This window comes from Dermacentor albipictus, chromosome 3 (genome assembly GCF_038994185.2).
Source record: "Dermacentor albipictus isolate Rhodes 1998 colony chromosome 3, USDA_Dalb.pri_finalv2, whole genome shotgun sequence".
NCBI lineage: Eukaryota > Metazoa > Arthropoda > Arachnida > Ixodida > Ixodidae > Dermacentor > Dermacentor albipictus.
The window spans coordinates 110,197,932-110,222,549 of record NC_091823.1 but is presented as its reverse complement, the minus strand read 5'-3'; the positions used below and the strand labels follow the sequence as shown (position 1 = coordinate 110,222,549).

General features: G+C 43.7%; 1 long non-coding RNA gene and 1 other non-coding gene across 2 annotated transcripts; both read left to right on the top strand.

Moving 5' to 3' along the window:
* Nucleotides 1–1,110: 1,110 nt before the first annotated feature.
* Nucleotides 1,111–9,291, top strand: LOC139057887 (uncharacterized). Its single transcript, XR_011513066.1, has 3 exons — nucleotides 1,111–1,380; nucleotides 2,883–3,019; nucleotides 8,067–9,291. It is a non-coding gene; the product is annotated as an uncharacterized lncRNA (long non-coding RNA).
* Nucleotides 9,292–14,263: 4,972 nt separating this feature from the next.
* TRNAL-AAG (transfer RNA leucine (anticodon AAG)) lies at nucleotides 14,264–14,345 on the top strand. Its single transcript has one exon. It is a non-coding gene; the product is annotated as a tRNA-Leu (tRNA).
* Nucleotides 14,346–24,618: the final 10,273 nt, after the last annotated feature.

Genomic DNA, 24,618 nt, shown 5'->3' with positions numbered 1-24,618 from the left:
ATTTCCGGTAAAAAAATCACACAGGAACTCCTCTCGGATTTGTCTAAGTGTGCGTAAGCATTGTGACTCTTCCTCATCTACACGCAGCCCATGTCGTTATCAATGTTATGAGACTTGATCCGACAAGTATGAGCGACAGCGCTGCGGCGACACGGGCTGCTCTGGTCGGCAGCGCAAGCAAAGTACTGCAGGTGGCGGGGCCAGGCGCGCTGGTGACGTTCCGTTCGTTTTGAGCCGTTATCGCTCTTTAGCCCTCCTCATCCGCGACGAACCATTATCAACCGTTCTCCGGCGGTGGCTGCTTGTGGCACGGCCGCGCGAACCGTATCTTGAAAGCGAACTGCATTGTGGACAGAGTGTGCCCACTGCTGAAAACTTCACGCGCTGTGTTCTCACCGTTTACTTCGCTTTGAAAACAGACGCGCGCACACCTATCTTGAAAGTGATCTGCGGAAAGCGCATAGTGCGGCATAAGCTGAAAGCTTCGTGAGCGCAGTGTTCTCGCCGCTTCGGTCGCGTTGAAGCGAAGCTAGCACGAAGGTGAATTCACTCGCTGCTGCGGGTTCTATTTTGAAGGATATCGTGCGGTACGGACTGACGGACGGATGGTTTTTCTTGTTGGGGAAGTATAGAAATGCTTACGTTATAAAAAAAAATCGCAGGGTTCGCGAATTTCGCGATAAGAACAAACACCAACCTACTCCCCCGCCCCCCGCTGAGCGATGCCGTCTTGATCGCCCCCTCCCAACCCCGGGAAAAGGGACACTACCTTTCTATATCAGTTGAAGAAAGGATGATGAAGCGTTAACAACGACAATAACGGCCTTTTCGAACGAGTTGTCTTATGGCCTCTGAGATTTGCGCGCGAACCTGGGAGGCCATAATTGGCCGCTTAATAGCATAAAAAGACAAATATAATGCCAAACGACACAACTAAAAATTCAAACAAAGAACTGATCTTAGCTATACTGTTTGGGGAAAAGAAATAAAAAATTAGACAGCCGCAACACACGCCACTAAAGCCACCACCACCGGCATAACGCGGAATCAACGGTTGGCAACATTCATTCGCGCGTCATTGCTTCGTCCGCTTCGTCTCCGCAACGGCCGCAACGAGAGCCGCCATCTTCTCGCGCCTAACGTTTTGTATGGTTTGGTTCTCTGCAATCCGCGCACACAGCTCATCGGTGGCTGCACGTCTGCTCGGCGTCGCAATGCAACCTGCGTCATTTTCTGGTGCTCGCGCAATCGGTGTGAAACATGTCGCATGTGAAATGTTTGATCGAAGTGCCTCACGTCCAAGTCAAGCCGCCGTACGGGTGTATGGCTGTGCGCCCCGTTCTCGGAAGCGTCGACGGGTTTCCGGCATGCGGATTTCAGGTACGTGCAAATGCGTTTCGCCGTCCTATTGAGCTCCGGAGCAAAGCGTGCAATATTTCATGTGAAAGATGCAGTGCCCGTGATCATGGTGTGAATTTCGAGCGGCAAACGAGAACTTTGGCACTTAGAGCACACCGCGGCTGCTAAGTCAGCGTGGAAATTGTTTTACGTTACCGTAATATGTTGCTGTCAGTCTAATCTGCGGTTTGTGGACAGCTAGCCCATTGACTTTTGCTTGTGGCAGCGATAGGTATATAAATGGAAGCGATAATAATTTTCGAGAGCAGAGAGTTTTTTCGCTCGATGTTTGGTCGTGTTCATGGCGTTATGAAAGCTAGAAAACTAACTGGCTTGATCGTGCTTAGTTCCAACTCCAAGGAGCGTAACGTTGGTGCTGTATATGTTTGTTTTCGGTGTCACGAGTACCACTTTCATGCTTTTGTTGCATGAGAGTGGTAGCTGCTGCGTGACGTCTGGGTAGAACACAATAAAAGCAATTTCCTCACTCATACGTATGCAATATGAGGTAACAAAATTTCCAGCGTTTTATTCGGAGCGTAAATATCCAGCATAGTTTAGTAAGAAACTCAGATTCTGTGTTAGCTTAGTAGGCGTGAAACAAGTGAAACTCGCATTCCTTTTTGAATTGTTCGCCCAAACTGCACCGCCCCCAGATGCGTCATCGGGTAATTGACAGTAGCTTCGCTACGTTAGTTTTTATGCGCCTATGTTGCCCGGTTAAGTATCCTGTTAATTTATGCCGACGCTCGTTCATCTTGATTTTAAGCGGTTACTATCCCCGAGTACCGGACGATGCGACACTTGTGAGGTGTAGCAAACGCGGGAAATTCAAAGTGGCGTGGCTGCAAGTTCCTGTTTTTACGTTTCTTGCATTCAAAGCCAACAGACACAGTATCACTGATTTATTTCCATTTCTGCTGTACTTGATCAATCTAATGTGACAACTGCATTTGCTCTTTAATGTTCTCCATTTACTGTGTATTCAGCTTGGCTGCCGCCCTCTCTTCAGAGGATGCCGCTGTGATAGCTCTTTCGTATAGCACATGCCTCTAGGCCCTTGTGTTTCAAGGACTCCGGAGAGGCAGCAGTGCTCCAAGTAATTTTACCATCCTATATATTTTCTATGTTGCATCATTCTTCCACGATGGATTTTAATGTTAATAGTATTCGTCATTAGTCATCGCCATAATTTTATAGCACGTAAATTTTACGCACTTTACAGCGACAATTTTTAGGCCAGTTTACAGCCAAGTCACATCTTCCATAATACATCGTCAACATTACCACTTGTCATGGCGCTCTTTGGCCAAACCTGGCCCTTGCGCCATAAAACACCACACATCATCATCATCAGCTTGGCTGCCAGAAAATGCTTGAATTTCTTTCAGTATCCAAGTGACGAAATATTTCACTGACGGCCGTGTGTGAAACACGCAAGATGACAAAACTGATAGCAAAATGATGAGATATTTCTTTCATAGCGTTTGGACTCGACTTTTGGTGAGGATGTCGATCGACCTTGGGCCTGGTGACAGCACACCCGACATCGCCAAAGTGCAGCCTATCAGTAGAGTGCCCCCGAATGGACCATCAACATCGGAAAATGAAGCAGAGCCAGGTAGGGGTAATTTTTACTTTGGAACAGAATACTGACAGCTGCCTCTTTTTTTAAGAACTAAATAACAAATTTACAAACCAATCCTTTCTCTTTGTGCAGCCTACATAGAATTGTTTTTTGCTTGTTATACAGACCTTCAGAAAGCAGTTCTTCTGAACCCGTTTTGCATGCACAAATAAATAAAGGGGAGCGCACTTTCTGAAGAAATTGATGCACTGAAATGTGCGTTCGACACACAGTGAGATGCAAAATAACCAACTTTAAAGCGGTAAAAAAAATTGAAACATGTTCTAACATCATAACCCGCCTTGGCATACGGATCTAAATATAACAGCAACGGAGGTGCATGCAGAGAAGTGTTTGTAATTGTTTGCAAGATATGTACATTGTCTAAGAAATTGTTTTTATTTACTTGGAGCTTCTTGGTGCCATGGCAGTGCAGTAAAAGCTCAAAATGATGCCCCTGCTCCTAATAAAGCACCTTTAGATATTAAAATGAAATTATGGGCTTTTACATTCCAAAACCTAAAGTTTTGGGAACCTGGCTTCTTTAATGTACACCTGAATCTAAGGGCATAAGCGGTATTGCATTTTACCCTCATTGGAGGGCAGCTGCCATGGCCTAGATTGAAGCTGGGACCAGCATGACTGAGCAGCATGGCATCATAGTAAGTGGGCTATAACACCAGGTCAAAATGAGAAATACTGCTTAGAACTACGAACTTCTTGGCTCACAAGCACTTTGCACTAAGTTGTATGGAGTACTGACAGCGACTGTTTATGTACCAATTTCTTTTTAGGCTGACTCCATTATTAAGGTGTGAAGCTTCAATTAGTCAAAACCAGCCTAAATTACAGAACCAGCTCAAAACACGCACCATGTATAGCTGGATTTGGACATGCAAATGGAGTCAATTCATGTCGCCGAAAATGGAAGTGGCAGTCACACTATTTCATGCATTTTGCCTAGAACATAGTCAATAATAGTTAATCAATTTCTAAAATATTCTTTTCAAAAAGTTTTTTTTCAAGCATGAAAGGAGGAGCCAAATGGTGTTCAGGTGCACGAGCGGTTAGTTGCATGGCACTTCTTGCATGTGTTCACTGGCTTCTTTCAAGCTTGAAAAGAAAAATTTGTTGCACCTACTGAGCAGTAGAAAGCTGGATTGGGAATTTTTCAGGATGCTCTACAATTTTTGCACTGACACTTTTGCTTTGAATAAAATATTTGAGCAGTTAAATAATTGTTAATACCTAATTACCTAATTAGGAAAAATGCAAGAATTGGTTTCACTTCCTCAAAACGATGACAAACGATATTACCTTGGTACTGTCCAGCTACGTGGCACTTGTACTTATTTAAAGTTTGCGCATGTCATACAGACCACCTGGCAATTACAAGGCATATATAGAAGTGGCTAAGTTGTGTGAGCCAGCCATGTGTAGCGAATCATGAGAAACAGCCATGTTTCTTTGACTTAAGGGCATGATAAGATTTACATGCTCGACACCTTGTATCAGTGTGCTCTAGGCCTGTTCGTAGTTTAGCTGCTACATAAACGATATTTCTCCACGTGTAAGCTCATATACATCTTTCAAGTATATTGCCTCATGTGTCCAAAATAGACCATCTTCGCACTTCCTTCATTATGTCATCTGTTGCTGTGCAAAATTTTTAACATGCAACTGCACAAATTTTCATCTAGTTTTCGTATTTCCTCCTTGTTTGGTGGCTTTATTTCTGAACAAGATGTTTTCGGTAAACCCTGTTCCACACAGCACTACACAGCATTTCTGCCTTGAGTGGGAATTTTTTTTTTCAGATTGACATTAATACACCTTGCCTGGGCAATATAAGGCATTCTACATAACACGGCCCTGCAATAATGTTTTATATTGCATTCCAGCATCATGCAAAACTGTTTACTTACCAGATTAGAATATGTATAAATCTTGGAAGTAACAGAACTGGAAGAAGCCAGCAGATAATGAGGCCAAGGAAAGCCTACAGGAACATGTTTTAAGTTTTTTATATGAAGTATAGAAACGATAAATTCTAGGTAAGTGAAAGTGGATTAAAAGATATTCACCTGTGGGTGGGGAACGGACCCATAACCTTCGCATTACGCATGTGATATACTAACCACTGTGGTACTACGGCCGTGTTCGAGCGTCGACAATCTGAGGGGCCATTGTGGATGGTTGAATGCTGCCTCGGTTGCACAGTGGTTAGTGCAACGCATGCCTAATGCAAAGGCTGTAGGTTCGTTCTACCCCCATGCCTGGTTGTTTTTTTTGACCATTTTCATTTCCCTTTATCATTTCTACATTTAAATAGAAAATTACAAATAAGTTTCCACGTGCCTTCCCTGGCATCTTCCAGCTGTCATTCAGAAAAATTTTGACCCTCAGTATCCTTTCTTCTCGTTTCGAAGAACAGGAGCTTCATTTTAAAAATAATGAATTCACCTTGTTCAGCATCTCAGTGTGGTCTCAAATTTTATCACAGCATGTGTATTACTAAGTGAAGTTTTTGTCAAGATGATGATATAGCATGGGACCTAATTAGTAGCCTTTGTGTACAGATATATGACTAATTTAATAAATAGGCGGATTTTAAGAAGCACTTCTAACATGGTCTGAGCATGTGTTTAAAAAAACTAATCTAGCATGATTTCAGGCATAACTGTTGCCCCTGAAAAATATTTGGATCATCTGCATTGGCATTGTTTTTAGAGAGCACCAATACTGCTTTGATAGAAGTAGCCTCGTGGAACATGAAGCATCGCTTCTTGCTGAGTCAAGGAAATATTATCTACATATCTGAGGTGCATGTGTCATATGCTCGAATGCTGTTTAAAGGCTGCTAATAAGAAAATTACTTGACTTGCCTTCCAGAGATTGCTTCAGTAGTCTATGCTACTCGATCATAAACAATTTACCATAGTGAACATTCATCACAGTTGGCTTTGCAATGTTTATGCAAAATACCACAATTGCCTACTAGACATGTGACTGCACTAAAACTTGGAATTAATGACCAGTAAGATTTATGGGACAGCAAAACTTAGTTTATTACTCCTGTTTCTGCCATAGTTTCTTACAGTAATTACTAGAGGGAACTCTGGTGCTGGAGTCGCACCACCATGGGAATCATGGGAAGCACATGGATTTGTCTGATATTCGTGCTTGTGAATTCAGACGTTCTTGTGGCTTCGTATATTATACGCTATATAAATCTTATTGTCGTAAATTTCAGCGCAGTCTATACTCTTCGAAGTGCAGAAGACGGCACCAACACGCGCAATTGCTAATAATTGCAACGATTGAGCTTGTCCAGGTGGCCAAATCGAAAGGCGCCAAGCGTCTTAAGGCGCTGGTATGCCCGAAATGAATTAATCAGGGCGTTTCACTCGCTTGTCGTTACATGCCTCCGTGGCTTAATGGTTTCGAACAGACTTCTGTTCTAGAGTTCCTGTGTTTGAATCCTGTCGTCGGATGATTTTAATGTTTATTTATTTATTACACAGTATATTGTTGAAAATGACTAGTTTACAAAGTCACAAAGCCGTTTGAAGCCAAACAGACGAAGTTTAGGCAAATCCATATACTTCCCATAATTTCCATGCTGGTACAGCCGTTCCTGTTTGATCTCCTGTGGACACTAACGTCGGAGTTCCCTCTAGTAATTATTGTATGAAACTCTTATTTCTGCACCTTGCTCGTGCAGAAGCGGCACCACACCTGCTGCGTAAACATGCACTACCTTTCGGCCAAGTGCAGTGAATGCTGTGAACTCGCCCTGTACAAAGCCTGCACTAAGTAAAACAAATCACAACATGCAGTTGCTGCCACGTTGAACTGGTGGAATGAGTAGTGAAATGCAGCACCTCCTTAACTAGTTCAGAAAGTGCAGGTTATTCAAGTGGAGATTATATAGTAACAGAAGTTGAGTGATTCTGCATTACATTCACGAAATATACTTCATGATACTTTTCCATTTATTTCCTCAGTTATTAAGAATCCCTTTTGCATTGTTGGACAAAACTACAGAATGCCAACATATTTTCTAGCATTCACTGGTAGCAAACATGTCAAAACTTGTTCTAGTTTCTGGATTGCCTCTTTAGCCGTTAACCCCCAGGTTAATTCCGGAAAAATGTACCGAATTTTTTACGTACTTAATTTTTCGGTGTCATTCTCATTCTAAATATATATTACTTAATTGGTCTCTGGTTAGAAATAACACAAAAAGAGGAGCTGCTCTTGCGGGCAGCTTTCCCTCAATGCCGGCTGTAACTCATCTTTGACAATAAGAGCAGCGTAACATCGGGCAGAAAGAGTGCGACTCATCATTGGCGATATTGGTACTGCCTCCAGTCACTAGTACAGCTTGGGATCAATGGTTAAATGTTGCGACTTTGTTGCTGCCCAATTTTAATTCTGCAGCTGTTACACTTGGGTGTAGCGTGTGTATGTACGTGTGCATGCATTAAAATGATTTCACGCTAGAGCAAAGCAACTGTAGTGCAGAGAGGCATTAGTCATCTTTATATATTTGCTTTGTAAAGATGCACTAAGTTTATATTTTGCAGTATAGACTTGGCGCTCATTGGCCAAAGATGCCCTTGTGCTACTAAAACCTATCAATTAATTCGCTTTCAGTCTGTGAGTTTTAATTTGTTTTTCTTGAACTGTGCAATTCCCACTCACTGGACTGCATGTCATCTGAGGTGTTCCTTTTTCAATCAAGAATGTTGAGGTTGTGTTTGTGTAACTCGATTTCTTGCCTCAAACGAGCTTGTGCAAACTGACCAAGCTGATAATTCTACCTGCTTATATATTAAATATGTTGCGGTTATGAACCCTCATAATGAATGACACAAAGTATAAAAATTTCATCTAATAAAACAATTTAATGAAATTTTTCATGTTTTTCGTGTTCATGTTCACTTCTCTACTCTAGTGTCCTGTCTGCATGCCTCACCTCTTTTTTTGCATATTAAATATCGTATAAACTTAACCATGCTTTTTTACCACAATGCAGGGGGAAAAGGTTCCGGTAACACCATGCATTCAGTATGGTGGCCCAGATGTGCATGCAAGCAACCTCCTTCATGTGGACCAAGAACTACTCTGCAGTGTCTCGCAGACTTCCATGCGAAGCCCTCAACATTCTCGTCTCAGTGGAATGGCTGCTCATCTATCTGCGTGTCCATCACCAAGACGGCCAGTTGTAAATCTCCTGTACCCGTTTGAGAAAGCTTAATGATTGTTTTATTTAGTTTTCACGGTTGGCCGTAGAATCTTAACATTGTTGATGTTTCTAACATTTTTACCTGGCACAAAGTGGTGCAATAACTTTAAATCAGTGTAATGTATTTAAATCATGCTCACTCTAATGCCTATCTGGTTTTGTTTGTGTTTAAGAAATTTGAATGTCTGATGAGGTAACGGCATTTGAATTTGTCATCGTGGCTCGTTTCAATGAGCTGCTAGGAAATAAGACGCAAAACTTATCACACGCCAGTTGTAGAATTTTTATTTTCATGACTAGAGTATACACGTTTCAAAAGATGGAAAGTGTGGAAAAAGCCTCAAGAACATAATCATCCTAGGATTGTCATGTCCTTACAACTCTGCAATGACTAATGCCTCATACATCTTGGGAGCACATTGGTCGCAATGCCTACAGGTATACTTGATAAGAGAATAGCTTGCACTCAGATTTGCGATTTGCCACGCAGTTGATGGCTGATGGCTTTTGTTTGTCGTCTTCATCTTACTACTATGTATTCAATATTCATTTAGATGTGCTGCGGTTTTTTGCAGTCACCTATATATATATATTCTTCGTTTCAATAAAAAATTAGTTGAGAGTTAGCGCTCATCCTGTCTGCTTCTAGTCTGTGTCCGTGTCACTTCGCGCTACAATCCTAGATCATGTTACTGTACTAACTCGCACAACTTTCTATCCTTGTGTTAAAGACACACTCAGACTTGTTCTTACTTATGTGACCGGTTATTTTTGTGCTTTATAATAAGATGCAGTGCTTTTCGAATGAAAACATGTAATAAATAGTTCGTAGTCAGGCTACTTAAAAAAACTGTTCTGCTTAAAATTTAATTGAGCAAGCCTGTGCCCATTATTTGGTGCTTATGTCTTTGTATTAGTATGGTTTTACTCCCTATTTTCCTTTTTACATTTAAAATGTGCAAACATTATTATGTAACCATTTCTCTTTAATGAAATAAATACTTTTCTTCTGACATTTCGTCACAAATTTTACAATGATTTTGTTCAATTAGGTAACCTTAGACTAGCTGATTGTTATTCTGGTAGCTTAACTTACAATGCCTGTGGTATATTCAATGCAAGCACATGGTGAAAAATAAACTAAATTATTGGGTATAAGCAGGTCACTGGCAGTAAATGGAGCATACATATATTTCAGGAAATAGTGCATGCTTATATATTGAACAGCATGCACAGCTACACATGCTGTTTTGTTCGTAAATGCTGAAACATTAATAGGCGTGGAAACACTTTGTTCTTTGGCTTTCAGTGCTACCTTTAAGTCATATGTGAAAGTACTAGTAGAAGCATCCCGTGGAGATAAATGACAACTTTAATGAATAGAGGTATAAAATGTGTGCTTAAAACGGCAAAAAACTGCTTGACAGGCAAACGCATGCTTCTGTAGTACTGCACTTGTTACCGTCGCCAATCCATGCATTGCTTGCGCTCAATTGCATTCAATATGAGCTACAACAACGAGCTGTGGTGTCTTTCCCTCCTGGTCGAGCTGGGGTTGCGAAAATTTTTGACCAAGAAAAGTGGAGGTTTTTAATTATTTCTGAAATGCATGTAACCATGCTTTTGGCTGTGTGCTGTTTCCACGGCGTTATAAGTACTGGTGCACCAAGGTGCGGGAGATCCTGTGTCCTTAGTGCAGCGCGCATTGTTATTGCGCTCTGCATCCTGCCGGCAGTGTACTATCACTGCAGAGGAAGATTACGAAAAGCATGGCCTGTGTGCCTTGCTGCAATGGCGAAACCTTAAGTTGTTTGCCTGAAAGGGACGCACGTTATGCTACCAAATGACGGACCAGAAGCGCAATATGAGGACGCCTCACAGATTCTGGCTCATACTGAACAAGGTAGTACCATAGCTAAGGCTAGGCAGCATTCACAACAGCTAGTCTGGCCATCAACTACATGGCTGTAGCGAACGCTAAAATACTTGCAGGGATAACACCCTTTTGGAAGGCTGTTGTCCCTGCTACACCCATATTGAAAGGGTGGTGTCTGCGTTACACCCCATATAGAAAGGGTGTTGTTTGGTTTTACACCCATAGGCGAGGTGACGTCATATTAACACCCCTTCTTTTGTGGGGTGTTAATTTGCATCCCGTTGCTTGGGGTGTAGCAATACACCCAAAAAGGGTGTCACCCATGGGACAAGTCATTTACACCCTTAAGGGTGTTAAAATTTTTAGAGTATACCAAATAATATAAGCCAGCGTTACCTATCAAACGTATTTCATGGCAAACTTTGGATTTATATTTATTTAGAAATGACAAAGTATTCGGTATACGATTCGTTATTCAAAGCTCAATTTTTTTCTTCTTTTTATTAATTGTATTTATTATGTTTCGAAAATTTTTCTTATTTGAACATGCCTTAAGAATAGTCATTTGCCAAAAACGGGAAGGACTATATACAGTGAAAGCTCGTTAATTCGAACTTCAATAATTCGAATTTATGGATAATTCGAACTGTACGATTTGGTCCGGCCAAGCTCCACAGAAGTCTATGTATAAAAAAGTCCGTTAATTCGAACGCGAGAAGGTTCCCTCATGGATAATTCGAACTACGCTCGCCTCACACACGGCCAGAGAAACGCGCCTACGGCCTACACACAAGGCTGTATTGCCTCCGAAACGGAGAGAACGGCGAGAGAAGGCAAAATCGGAAAAGAATCTAACCGACGCGGGGTCAGCCAGAAGGCAGCGGCGGCTGCCGCCTCACCGTTCTACGTAACCTGCGAGACTTCTTGGCCGTTGCGAATCTCGGAGGCTTTGAAAATCTGGTACAGCTGCTAATGTTGCGCGGCGATGGCACGGCAAGCGCTAAAACACAGCGAATCAAGGACGTCACAGCTGCGCTTGCAATCATGAACTAACGAATCAGGGCCTTCGCCACCTTCACATGTTCAGCGTTTTTGTCTAGGCAGTCTTCATCGGTTGTGCACATCTGTTTTCAGCTTAAGAGGTATCGGCCGTCGCGATTCATTGTGATGGTGTTAAGCCTCGGCTAACGTTCGTTTCGGTGGACATCGGTGGTGTGGCACAGTCGGACCCAGAGCTTCGACTTGATCGTAATCTGACACGCCAAATTTCTGACATGCCCTACTGCTTCCAAATCGCAGTGTACTGTTGCTCTCCTGCACTTTCGTTAGTTCGAACTTTCGTTAATTCGAACTGAAGCGGCTGCCCCTTGCGGTTCGAATTAACGAGCTTTTACTGTACAAAGTACACCCATAGGGATTCATCAGAAAGGGAGCTTCGTCGCTTAAAACAAAGAAGAAAAGATTGCGTCAAGTCAGCATCCTTACGTGATTTGAAAGCGAGATCGTCATGACTTCTCGAATTGCTTGGTTACGTTCATGATACGTAGCGTAATAATTTTTACGTGTACTTCACAACTCTACCTTAATCCACCTTGCTCTAATTTGTTCCAACCTTAATCCTCCTTATTTCACTTTAATCCGTCTTCATTCACCTTTATCCACTTTACTCCAACTTGAGTCACCTTATTCCCACTTTTTCTAACTTTAATTCAAATTACTTCTCCCTAATTCACCTTAATTAACTTTAAGTTACAGGAATTATGTATAATTAATACTTTTTTAACATTGTGATCCCATTTACTATTTTATCTATTACTACTGACGTCATACAAGACGCTGATGACGTCACATTGAATTTTGGTACCATCCGTTGTGGACAACGCCGGATTTTCTTGCCTCATGGGGTATATAATGCTTTAATATAATGTCATAATTCAACAGAAAGAAGTCTTCCTCGCTGAATAAAAATGACCGGCCGACCAGGACGAGCTTTTCTTCAATGACGAAGATTTGTTTCCGTGAGAACTGCACGGGTTTGCTTTGTGTCTCAGTGCTACAGTTACGTGCAGATGACTGCATCATCTCTCTTGTTTCAAAATTACTGTCACGTTGTAGTGGTGGTGAAATTACCGTGACGGAGAGCCCGTGGATAGGCAGGCAACACTAAAACCATGTGCTCGAACCACAATGATAATGGCGAGGGTGTGTCCGCGTTTTAAAAGTGCTTCATCGCGGCATCCAGAATAATCACTTATGCTCGCGTAGATTCGACAATGCTCAAATATCTTTCCGACTTGCGAGCAATCTGACCAGGCACGCCCCATTTACCATTGAATGGGCGACAACGCACGAAAAATTTCGGATAATCTAGGCGCGTGTTGCACCGAGCGAAAACTTCATAAAAGTGGTATTCCCGTGAAATAATAATAATATATGGGGTTTTACGTGCCAAAACCACTTTCTGATTATGAGGCACGCCGTAGTGGGGGACTCCGGAAATTTTGACCACCTGGGGTTCTTTAACGTGCACCTAAATCTAAGTACACGGGTGTTTTCGCATTTCGCCCCCATCGAAATGCGGCCGCCGTGGCCGGGATTCGATCCCGCGACCTCGTGCTCAGCAGCCTAACACCATAGCCACTGAGCAACCGCGGCGGGTATTCCCGTGAAATTGGACATCGTCGAAAAAAAGTAATACATCCACCCGTGACAATGTGTTACATTGTCAAGCTCAAATTCAAGTTTTTTTTTTCCTTTTTCTGTAAGTTCTGGCAATCTTAAGGTGGAAGCACCTGTGTGACACGCAGAACTCTTCGATGCACACTAGACAGGGCATGCCATGTATCTTATCTGACAGATGTCAACTACGGGAGATATCCAACTGACGCTCCTGCGCGGTCTGCCGCAGCCGGCCAGATAACAAGCGCGCTTTCAGTGTGTTGACTTATCTGAAAGATTTTGACAGGGGTCGACACCTGGACGAGGTACCACAAGGTGGCGCGCCCTGCCAGGTTTTTCGTATGCATTTTCGTTTATTAATAAATTCGATAGTTAGTTATTGTAACTGTCGTTCTTTCGAGCTGTCGATCAGTGTAAATAAATGAATTAATGAATGAATTCTGGGGTTTTACGTGCCGAGACCAGGATTTGACTATGCGGCACGCCCTAGTGGTGTTGTGGAGTAATTCTGACCACCTGGGGATTTTTAACATGCCCCCAATGCACGGGACATGGGCGTTCTTGCGTTTCGCCCCCATCTAAATGTGGCCGGTGTGGGTGGGAATTGATACCATGCCCTGAGGTTTAGTAATGCAACGCCATAGGCGCTAAGCCACCACGGCGTTTGACAAGAGTAACCCAGCAGATGCTGATATTCTTGTGAAAAGGGGATAGTATTTAACCTGTTTCAAGATTACGGTCCACACTGGATCAAATGGAACGGAATGCTGCTACTGCCGTAACTGCTCCTACTAATAAGTACTATATATAGTACTGCTAACTACAATAAGAAATTAGTGATTGTGATGACGGGAGCAAACGCAAGTTTTGCCATTACTTTCCTGATCGTCATCACATATTTCTTTTCGCATTCTGTACTGTCTGCTACACAAACAGCACAAAATAAAGGCGAAGAACAATGAGTAATGTTAAAGAGGGGGAGATGGAAAACCAAAGAAGGAATGTAAAAGAAAAAGGCACAACGACAAAAATGAGCTAAGGGAAAACGGCGGAATCGAAAGAAAGAAGCAGAAAAGAGATAAAAAGCAGTAAGACAAAAAGCAGTAAAAAAGAAGGACGAAAGCAAGAGGAGAGAAGTGAAACACGACGAAATTCTCGTTCACAGCGATAATAAAACGAGCAAAAAGACAATGCCACTGTTCTTGGCGAGTGTGGCTGCCATTTCGGTGTGCATTGTGCGAATGGTCGTTGACAAAGTAACACGTGTTGTGCTCGGCTTAACGGTGACGCTAGTTTATAGATCTTTTTGTCCTGACTGTCTTTAGACACAATAAAGAGGCGGGCAGGGCGTGCAGCTGCAAAGTATGCAAGTCGCGTATCGAGCCCGTATGGGCGAACGCCGATTGCAACACGCAGCGCAGTGCGATGTATCGGTAGCGTGGCCGAGCGGTCTAAGGCGCTGGTTTAAGGCACCAGTCTCTTCGGGGGCGTGGGTTCGAATCCCACCGCTGCCAAAGATTTTTTAGCTTCATTTTAGTCGTACAAACGTTCGGGAAGCTTTCTTACTTGCTTTATCTTGCTTTCGGTTGTTGTAAGAAGTTAAGGTGAACGCGTATTCACTGTTTTTTTAATTCAGATCTTACTTTATTACCACACCTTAACTTAGTATGACAGCTATCTGCTGTTGTTCTCAGCGAAAATACGGTCTGGAGAGGAGCCTACTTAAGTCAATTAAAATTGTCATTCAGTTTCCTCTTCCCTTGTAAAACAAAACTCATGTATTGTCCCGATAATTCCGCCTTATTTCCCTGGTGCCCACGTTTATGAACAAAGTGTACCGATTTAAATACACATTCTTTATTTGCACAAGAGCAAATGATAGCATTAGGCTAATATGCAGTGTTTTGCAGCCTAGTGCATGAATTCGAATGCAAAGGCTCCCGCGTAAAGAATGAACATTCAGTGAGCAGACATCCTAGTCGTTAAACGATTCATTAAAAGGAAAAAAGAAGTAGGTTTCACCGTATTAGTAAAATATGCTTCAGCAATAGTAACAAAGCTTCAGGAACATATACTGTACCACAACTACCAGAACAAGGGGACATACCTTGAAATGCGTGACGTCACGCTGACGTACACCTACGGACGAAGGGGTTCGATCCGGCGCGAAACTGAAGAAGAAAAAAGAAATAGAGAGAAAACTGAAAATTTTGATTTATCTATGGAGCTAACAGTCATCCTATTGAGGCAAAATTAACGAACATGAAGCTTTGAAATAATATTCAGTAGAGTAGCAAATTTTGGGACAGACTGTGGTGCATATGTTAGTACGGTGAAGCGCGATAGACGGGACAAAGTAAGGCGAGACAGGCGGGTCAAGCGCTACTGACCGCTGCGAACGATAATGACAGATTTCGCTGCAGCAGGACAATGCGCGAAATGATGTTTTAGAATGATGCTTTGTCAGTCTAAACTGTTTTTCTTTTGTTTGTCTGGGTTGCCCCGCATGGTGTAGGGTTGTAATGAAATTATGCAGGGCTTTTTCTTAGCTGTATGAAATTTTTAAAGATTGCCTATGGCAGATAGCAGGATTCTAACCCTTGATCTGAATTCCTCCATGAGGCAGCCTTTATTCTACGAGAAATCAAAATGTTCAATTGAATAATTACACGTAATTCCGCTAATTCACTCTTTAAATAATTACATTACGCCACATAGTTCAATCTACGGATTATAGCCGCTCAGTTTGCACCAGCGTATCCTCTTGAAACGAGTTCTCTGGAGAGTACCATTTCTGAGACATTCATCTTCCAAGGGACCGTCGAAATGCAGTGGTGTTCAAATTACTTCTGTGCTTCTATGCATAAAACAGCGGTTTCTTAAAGAAGAAAATAAACTTTATTAAAAAGAATGGTCCGGCAGTTTTGGTTGTGGTGGCCTCAGGCGGCGGCTCGAAGTCCTTGGACTCTGGCGGCAACTTCAGCTTGCCGGACGTCCCAGAGCATGTCTTCCAGCTCCGAACTTTTCAGAGCCGCCTCCTAGCGGTGGCGACGCTGACGGTGAAGGTCCTTGGCGGCCATCGCAGCCGGGGCGGCGTCGGGAAGGAGCGAGTTCGAGGTTTCCTGTGCGCTGGTAACGGCCGCGGTTATGGACGCGTCGCGAACGGTGGCGGTTTCAGTACCGCTGTTGCCGGCACATTCTTAGAGCATGTGTAGCAGCGTCTCTCTCTGACTACAAGCTTTACACGCTTCGGTTAGGTATAATTCTGGGTAACAATGGTGTAAGACGGCCTGGCTAGGGTAGGTGCGTGTTTGCAGTAAGCGTAACATTACAGCCTCGTTCCTGTTTAGTTTATCGTGCGGTGGCAGGAATGTGCGTCCTTCAAGTCTGTAGTGTTGGGTGTGGTCTCTGAACGTGGCGATCGGCCCACGCCTATTGAGATTCCTGTTGCTGCGTTTCTGTGGTAGCGTCCCGATTCGGCAGATCCGACACTGAGCTCTCGGGGCGGAGGCGGCGTACAGATAATATGCCACGGCCCTGCGTGTGAAACTTCCAGCCGTACTCGTGACGAACTCGTGACGCCTATGACAGGAAGGATGTTCCACATCCGTTGCCAAGGTTTGTGAGCGGTGGCGCTGCCTACCACTCGCAAGGTTATTTCTAGTAGTAAAAACATAAATACCCAAGAAAGTGGATGGGGAAACGGCGCCGAGTAGCTCAATTGGTCGATCATCGAGGGCATAATGAGAAGACGTGGAATCGTTCCCCACCTGCGGCAAGTTCCTTTTTCACCATTCCATTTATTTACCATTTCTTTATTTCAATTAGTAAGCGCAAGTAATTTTCACTATGTTGGTGTCTTTGTTGACTTCTTATATCTTCTAATGTTGGCGTATTACAGTGCTGCCCGTAGCCAACACACATTTCAGCGTACGGTAATTATTGCTGCACCCAAACGCATTAACATTAATTTCCTGACGTCATTGTACGAATCGACATGACATAAACTAATTCACACAGCGAGATAAAGCATAGTTCCGCAACACGCGATTGCAACACATTCAAGCACTGGTGCGCAGGCTCGCTCCAACCAGGAGCCGAAAGGTTCGACGATGCGGACGCGTACAGCCTCTCCTCCTCGCACGACGAAAGCCCCAAGTCAAGAAAATTCTACGCGTCGTATTTGACTGCTTCAAATAGGTTCGAACATGTACCATAGAGAAAGGAATATGCATGTACGTTGAATCTGCAGGGTTATTCGAGATGAAGGAGCTTGTACTGTTAACGGAGATGCTGTTATGTGGCAAACTGCGGACATGCTATATCACACGACCTCCGCAGAAGCTCCGGCGTTACAAAGTAAATGTCTGCCAATATTTCAAAGGCCTCAAAGCATGGACATACAGTGATCCAATGTCGTGTACTGAAAACAATCGCAGCTTTCTTTTTTTATTGTGACAATCTATACCGCTCAAAAACTCAAAAATCATAAAGCTGCGCGTCAGGATCCTTGCGACACCTCAAGATAGCGCTCGCATCCGCCGCAACGCTGCGCGACGCAACATGCCGCGTTTCTGCCAGACAGCTCGCCTTGGTGCGTAGCGCTAGCCACCAGTGTTTCCCGGTAAACATTATGGTTCCATAAGTTGCAGTTGTCAGGAAGCGTGAGAAGCAGTTAGCGATCTTTGAATGCCATCGCATGCCATTCGTAGATGCGAAGCTTAAGCATCCTCCCAATTTTAACGCGACAGCGTTAAGGAGCTCGTGTCGCAGAAAAGCCGGTGTTGTCGGCGTCGGTGTAGGCGTCGGCGGCGTTGGCCGTGAGCGATAAATCCCAGCAGGCACTTCATGACTAAAAAACAACTTACAACATGGGCTGGGTGAATATCGAACCAGGGTCTCCAGAGTGTGAGACGGAGGCGCTACCACTGAGCCACGAGTTCGATGCTTCAAAGCGGTACAAAAGCGCGTCTAGTGAATGCGCTGTTGCCTCAGAAACGAGCTGTTTCTAAGGCTCAGGCGTGCGTCGCATGCTCAGGCGCACATTTCGTTGCCGCGCCGAACGCTGCGTTGCTCGACGCTCACCGCGTCCGATGCGGGGCGCGTAGTCTCTGCGCCGTAGCCCATTGTCTTACACCCCCTGGCGGGTCGACGGGAACGCTGTCGCGTTCCACTCTTGGAGGCGAAGCTTAAGCGTCCTCCAATTTTTTATTGCGATAGCAACTGAGACACTCCAGGCGCATTTCTGCCGTCGCTGTCGGTGGTGCCGGGATGTTCCGTATGAGTAAAAGCGTGCGAGGGTGAGCTAATGAACGCGGTTAAATTTCGTGTCTCTGTGTGTCTGTTTCTTTCTACGTCCTAGTTGAGTCACGTTTACATATTCTATCATTGTTAATTTAGTTAGTAAACGAATGTTTACGAGTTTATACGGCCGATAAAACTACCATCCTTACTCCGTAAAGCTATCTTCTAATTTGCTATCGCAATCGGTGCTTCGTATTTCGGGCGCGACTGCGAATTTATTTGTTCTCTTTTATCTTTTGCTACGTGTAACCTCACGAAATGGGTATGTTAAAGCGCCACAAAAGAAACGTCGTCTGATGCCAGTATGAGAATATTGCCTTTCTACGCAATGTAAAAGCGCACGTTAGAAACAAGTGCGAGCAGCAGATTTTTCCATTTATTGATTTGGAAAGAAAAATATCCGATTTGTCGCGTCTACAGGTGAGGGTAGGTAAGGTGAGTGTTTGTGTTAGCTGTGTGAAGATGGAAGGCTTGTGGCAGAATCGATGTTTAAGTATAAATGTGAATGAATTAATTTATGTGTGGTTTTTATTGACGCAAGGGCCAGGTATGGCCAAAGAGTGCCATGCCAGTTTTAGTGACTTCGTAGTGTAGTGATAGATTCTATGAAGTTGAAGTGACGTGGCTGTAAAGGGGCCTAAATAGTCGCTTCGAATTGCACAAACTCTACGTGTAATAAGATTATGGCGATGACTATTGACGTGTACTAAGAGCCTGAAAGTACATTGCGAAAAATGATATGCTATACAAAACATGTCAGATGCTAAGATTGGCCTCAGTACTATGGCCTCACCAGAGCCCTTGAGACAGAATGGCCTGGAGACATGTGCTATACAATACTGCTATCGCAGCAGCATCCTCTGAAGAGAGGAAGCCCTATGAATGTATGGGACTAATAACATGTCGGACAACATCATTGAAAAAACCGAGGACTGCTTTGGCGTTAAAAAGCGGTTCTTTGCCAAGAAACAAAGCCAGGTGAAGTGGGGTACAATGGCGGTACCAGAGGAAAATGTTTCATTCTATCCGCTTCGGCTTCCCGACACTCCAGTAAGACGTGGAGCATGGTCAGCCTCTCCCCGCATCTACCACAGGTTGGAGGTTCATGTCCAGAAAGTAGGAAATAATGGGTCTCAAATGTGTCCTATTCTGAGTCGACAGAATAGGATTTCTGTTCACCGTGATTTTGTTACGGAGGCCCAAAAACCTAACTGTCGCTTTATCACGTGCAGCTTATTATTTGTTTCCGCGTGCCAGAAGCGTTGCCAGTGGTTCCGCAGTTTCCTTCGTAAGGGAGGCTTCAGATCAGTAGCAGGGACCGCAGCGGTAAGAGCAGCTTGCGATGTAATTGATCTGGCCATTTGGCCTGCTAGAACATCTCCCTCAATGCCTCTATGGCCAGGTACCCAGCATACAATGATAATGCTGGTTAGATATGTATGCTCTACACAGAACGCAGTAGAGCTAATAAGCACAGGGTTTCTGTGTTTACAGAGTGACTTCAGGGCTTTTACGACGCTTAGAGAGTCTGTAAATATCACTGTTTTTCGAAGTTTTGATTTCATTATGTGCTTCACTGCCGACAGTAGTGCATGGGCTTCTGCCGTAATATATTAGTTTCCGGGTGCAGTGCACCGGATTCTGAAAAAGATGGGCCCATGGCTGCGTAAGAAACCCCTGCATCTGACTAGGAAGCGTCCGTGTAAATCTGAGTGCAAGATTTCTTTTACTAATGTTCTAAAAATTCATTTGAATATGTGCCTCTGGCGCATGTTGCGTGACATCTAAAACCGACATATCACAGTCTATGAGCTGACACTGCCATGGCGGTAACAGTTTGGCATGAGTCTTAGGACAATTTTCAAGAAGTGGAATGCCCATTTCCACAATGCGGTTCCTCACACGCAAAGCAAACGGCCTGCAGGCCTGCTATGGAAGAGCGTAGCAGCGGTGATATCGCTTAGGGTTGAACAAGGATGTTCAATGTTCGCTTGTACTCTCAGAAAATATGCACAACTGCTATAGGACCACTGCAGATGAAGTGACCACTGATTTGATTCTACATAGAGGCTCTGGATTGGAATTGTCCTGAAAGCACTGGTCGCGAGACGGATACCCAGATGATGGACGTAGTCTAGGGTTTTTAATACCCTTGGTGTTGCAGAATTATAAATTATTGCTCCGTAATCAAGGCCGTAGCGGACAAGACTGTTATATAAGTTCAGAAGGCACTTTCGATCTCTGCCCCATGTAGTGTGTGACAGAAGCTTGAGAAGGTTCATTGTTTTCATACATGTTATTTTAAAATTTTGAATATGAGGTATAAACGTGGCCTTTGAGTCTAAAGTGATTTCCGGGAGTTTATATTGGCTGCTCACAGAGGGTTGGTCTCCCTTGATCGTAATACCAGGCAGCGGTGCTACCCCTCTCTTGTTTGAGGAGAGTACGCTGGTACTTTTTGGGGTGTTTATTTTGAAGCCGTTCTCATCTGCACATTTAGCTAATTTGTTTATCCCAAGCTGCACTTGTCGTTCGCAGATAGCAATATTGCATGATTTGCAACTCACTTTACATCATCAACATAAGCGGAATAAAACATTGCGCGTGGAACGACTATATGCAGGCTGTTCATTTTTACACTAAATAGTCTGCAACTAAGTACGCCCCCTTGCGGAACACCAGTTTCTTGAGTGAATGATTTAGATAAAACACTACCAACTTTTACGCGGAAAGTGCGGTTAGACAGATAGCTTTCATTTGTGTTTAATATGTTCCCACTGACACCCATCACGGAAAGATCGCGGAGGATCCCGAATCGCCATGTCGTGTCGTACGCTTCTTCTAGGTTGCGAAATACTGAAAGCAAGAGCTGCTTATAAATGAATGCATCTCTAATGTTTTCCTGAATGCGGACTAGGTGGTTTATTGTCGACCTTCCCGCTCGGAAACCACATTGAAGGGGGTATAGTTTGTTGTTACTTTCTAGGAAGCTGATTAAGCGCCAGTTTACCATTTTTTCAAAAACTTTGCACATACGCTATTGACCTGTAGCTGCTGGCTAAGGCCGGGTATTTCCATTTTTTAAGTAGAGGGATGACTATAGTTTCTTTCCAGGACGATAGAATATACCCTGCCGCCCACATGGTATTGAAAAGAGACTAGGAGTGCTTCCAGTGTTCCAGGGTGTAGGTGCCTAATCATTTCGTATATGATACGATCGCCACCTAGCGCTGAGTTGTTGCAAGAAGCGAGACAAGTGGCGATCTTCTCTGTATCTCTTCAACGGTTTTACTCTGTTGGCCTTCCCGACTTCACACCCATATTTCAGACAGAATTATTAGCGATTATATTAGCATTACGAAAGCTTCCCCAAAACTACCCATTAGCTATTATTGTGAGCGACTCGCTGTCTGTTTGCACGGTACTTACAGTATCTTCAAATTCAAGAATCCAACGAACATTTTCATTAGATGGTACCTTCGTACTTACGGAAAGTATGTTTTCTTTGGGTACCGGGACATCGTGGGCTGCACCTGAACGAAATGGCCTATTCACTCGCTCGAGCATCCCTCAATGGCTCTATCGTATCTGTTTTGCCGACATCATTTCTCTGCATCGCATTATTCTGCGATATCGCTTCTAACACCATCTTCTGAATTCCACCATCTTTGCTTCCCATGTCATAATAACTGGTGTCCTTCAAGGCAACTGGAAGTTTGCTTTACAAAATTGTGATGTCGTATACCGCTCTAAATATTTACTTACACAGGTCTGGTCTCTCTATGTCCCCTCTACATTCTTCTTACAGTGCATCTGAATCTATCGAACATTGCTTCCTCCCGTGCCGCCGATTTTCTAGACAAAGAAAACTCTTAGGAAGCCCATTTAGCAAAATCGGGCTATCGCTAGCCTCGCCAACCATTCTTTCCTCCAGGGCGACTTCACTGCGGATACAGCCACGGGAAGGCTTTTCTTACCATCGACAATTTTATTGCAGGAGACAAAAAGAGTACCTTGCTGAATTTGTAAAATAATCAATCATTTTTATTATTTCATTTCTTTATGTTAACTTATTTTATCATAACTCTTAAAATTATCTTAATTAAACTTCTAAATTATATTTTCGTAGTCCCACGCTCTACTATTGAAATAAAGTTTTGCTTTATTTCTAAACATACGGGAAACCGCCTGCTTCTTGGTCGATCCCCCATAGTGGTTATACGGAAGTGTTTGGGAGACAAGACAAGATGGATGACAAGCGAAGCTGTTCATCACACGTCCCAGAGATGACACCGAATTTTGAACAAAGGTACGAACTCGTTTATTGTCTTGATCGCTTGTCATCGTGACGTAAGGTACGCATACATATTTGATGCTTTCATCGGTGGTCATTCGAGTGGAATTCTTGTCTCTGTTCCTGCCGTCGCTTTTCGTAGGCGTGTTGGTCCTCGGGAGTGCGGACTATGCGCGGCGTTCCCATTACAACGACAGAAGACGAATGAATTTAAGAATGCAGAAAGGCAAACTTGCCTTTCTGGGTTTTTAAATATACATTCGCGTGCACGGCGGTGCCACTGCCCCGTGCAGCCGGAGGAAACTATCTAGAGAGGCGTGACGTTTTGACGGGATCGCTACCATGGCATAGCGGAAGAAAAAGAAACTAGATACGCAAGCTCTTGGAACGCCGACAGGGAAAGGGCGATGTGAACGCAGACATAACCGACGCAGGTCGCACAGCGGCAAATCTTTGTGAAACCTTTATTATCTACCTGAGTGTCTACTGATCTGGAAAATGGTGCCTATATATAACCAGAGTCCTTCCATGTTTTTTCTGGTCACGAAACTGCCGCCTCAGTTTCATATAGCGCCAGCGCCCGCCGCTAGAGGCGCAACCGTGCATGAGAGGGCATGTGAACGTCGCTACCGCTGTGGTTGTGTGTGGGGCAGCCTCGGTATTCTAGCTTTCTCAACTTCCTCAACGATCGCTTTAGTTTCACGTAACTATTTTTAACATTGAATATAATTAAATTACTGCCTGAGCGTGTCTTCTGCGATGATATGAGCGCACGGGACGAAAAAAAAAAAAAAGCCGCTCATAACATGGAGCTTGCGGCGATCTCAGACCAAAAAGAAGAAAGATCTGGAATTTTAAGAGCCAGAACCGTGATACGATTATGAGGCACGCCGTAGTGGGGGATTCGGGATTAGTTTTGACCACCTGGGATCCTTTAAAATGCACCTAAATTCAAATAAACGGGTGTTTTGCACTTCGCCCCCGTCGAAGTGCGTCCGCTATACACGGCCGTGCGGTCCCGGTCCGGATTTCTTCGTCATCGCCGTTCGCCTCAACGCTTCGGTGGGCTCCGCTTTTTAATATTTGCCTTAAATTAAACACCGCGCATTCGCAACAAAACGCCAGTGGTCCCACTTATCACCAGAGGAGTAAGCGCCAATTCTCCGTTGCGCATAGCGCCAGATTGTTCGCCGAGCACAGCTGTTCAGTTTCTGTTAAACTGTGGCATAGAAGGACTCTGTGGGCAGTATCTTATAACGAGATCAAAAGAATGAAATTGCTATTGCAAAGGGCTGCTACCGTAGAATACCTAATGACAAAGAAAACGGAACAGAGCTGCTCCATGTGCTTAAGATTTCTTGCAAAGCGATGTCATTTCTGAATAAGATTTAGGTAGAATTAATGCAAGACGAACTTTGCTACTAAATGTCTTCGTAGACAATCACATGTAAGAAGACAGGACAGACAGGCAGACCTGTCCTGTCTTCTTACATGTGATTGTCTAGAAAGCGCAACCAATGTTTCCTATTACAATGAACCAACTTGCCCAACAACGCATCCTGCTAAATGCCTTCGGTGCGGCTTTTAACAACGCATTAAGGCGAACCTGAAGTGTTAGGACCTGCACAGTTGAAACTAGCTGTAATCAGGCAATTGCCTTAGCAAGCAGTCGTTTAGAAGCGTCAGTAAGCCCAGCACTTATTCACACTGCTCGTGGTTTCGACGCAGAAACGACGAGACTAGGTATTTTGGTTCTTAATTCGCAACTATTTACAATATGTTAAAATGTTGCAATCACCGGTCCTGATATTCTTATCATGGTCGAAAAATGAAAAAAAAAAACTTTATAATTCGATTAAGAAAATAAATAAAACGTGTTGGTGCAAAAACAAAATACAAGCACGATCGTTTATTTATCATGTAAAATAAGCGGAGCGAAATACAGATAGCACGGAGGCGTCCGGTCACAAATGGTCCACCATTCACAATGCAAGAAGTTTGTTAAAAGCATGACACTGATATAATACGCATAAAGAAATAAGATCAAACGTGAGAGGTATGCATTGGGACGCAGGAAACAAACACCAGCAAACGAATGGCAATAAGTACAGAATGCATAGTCGTGTAAAGAAAGTGTAAAGCATAAGCATTTCGTAACACACGGCTAAAGAACTCTCAAACGAACACAA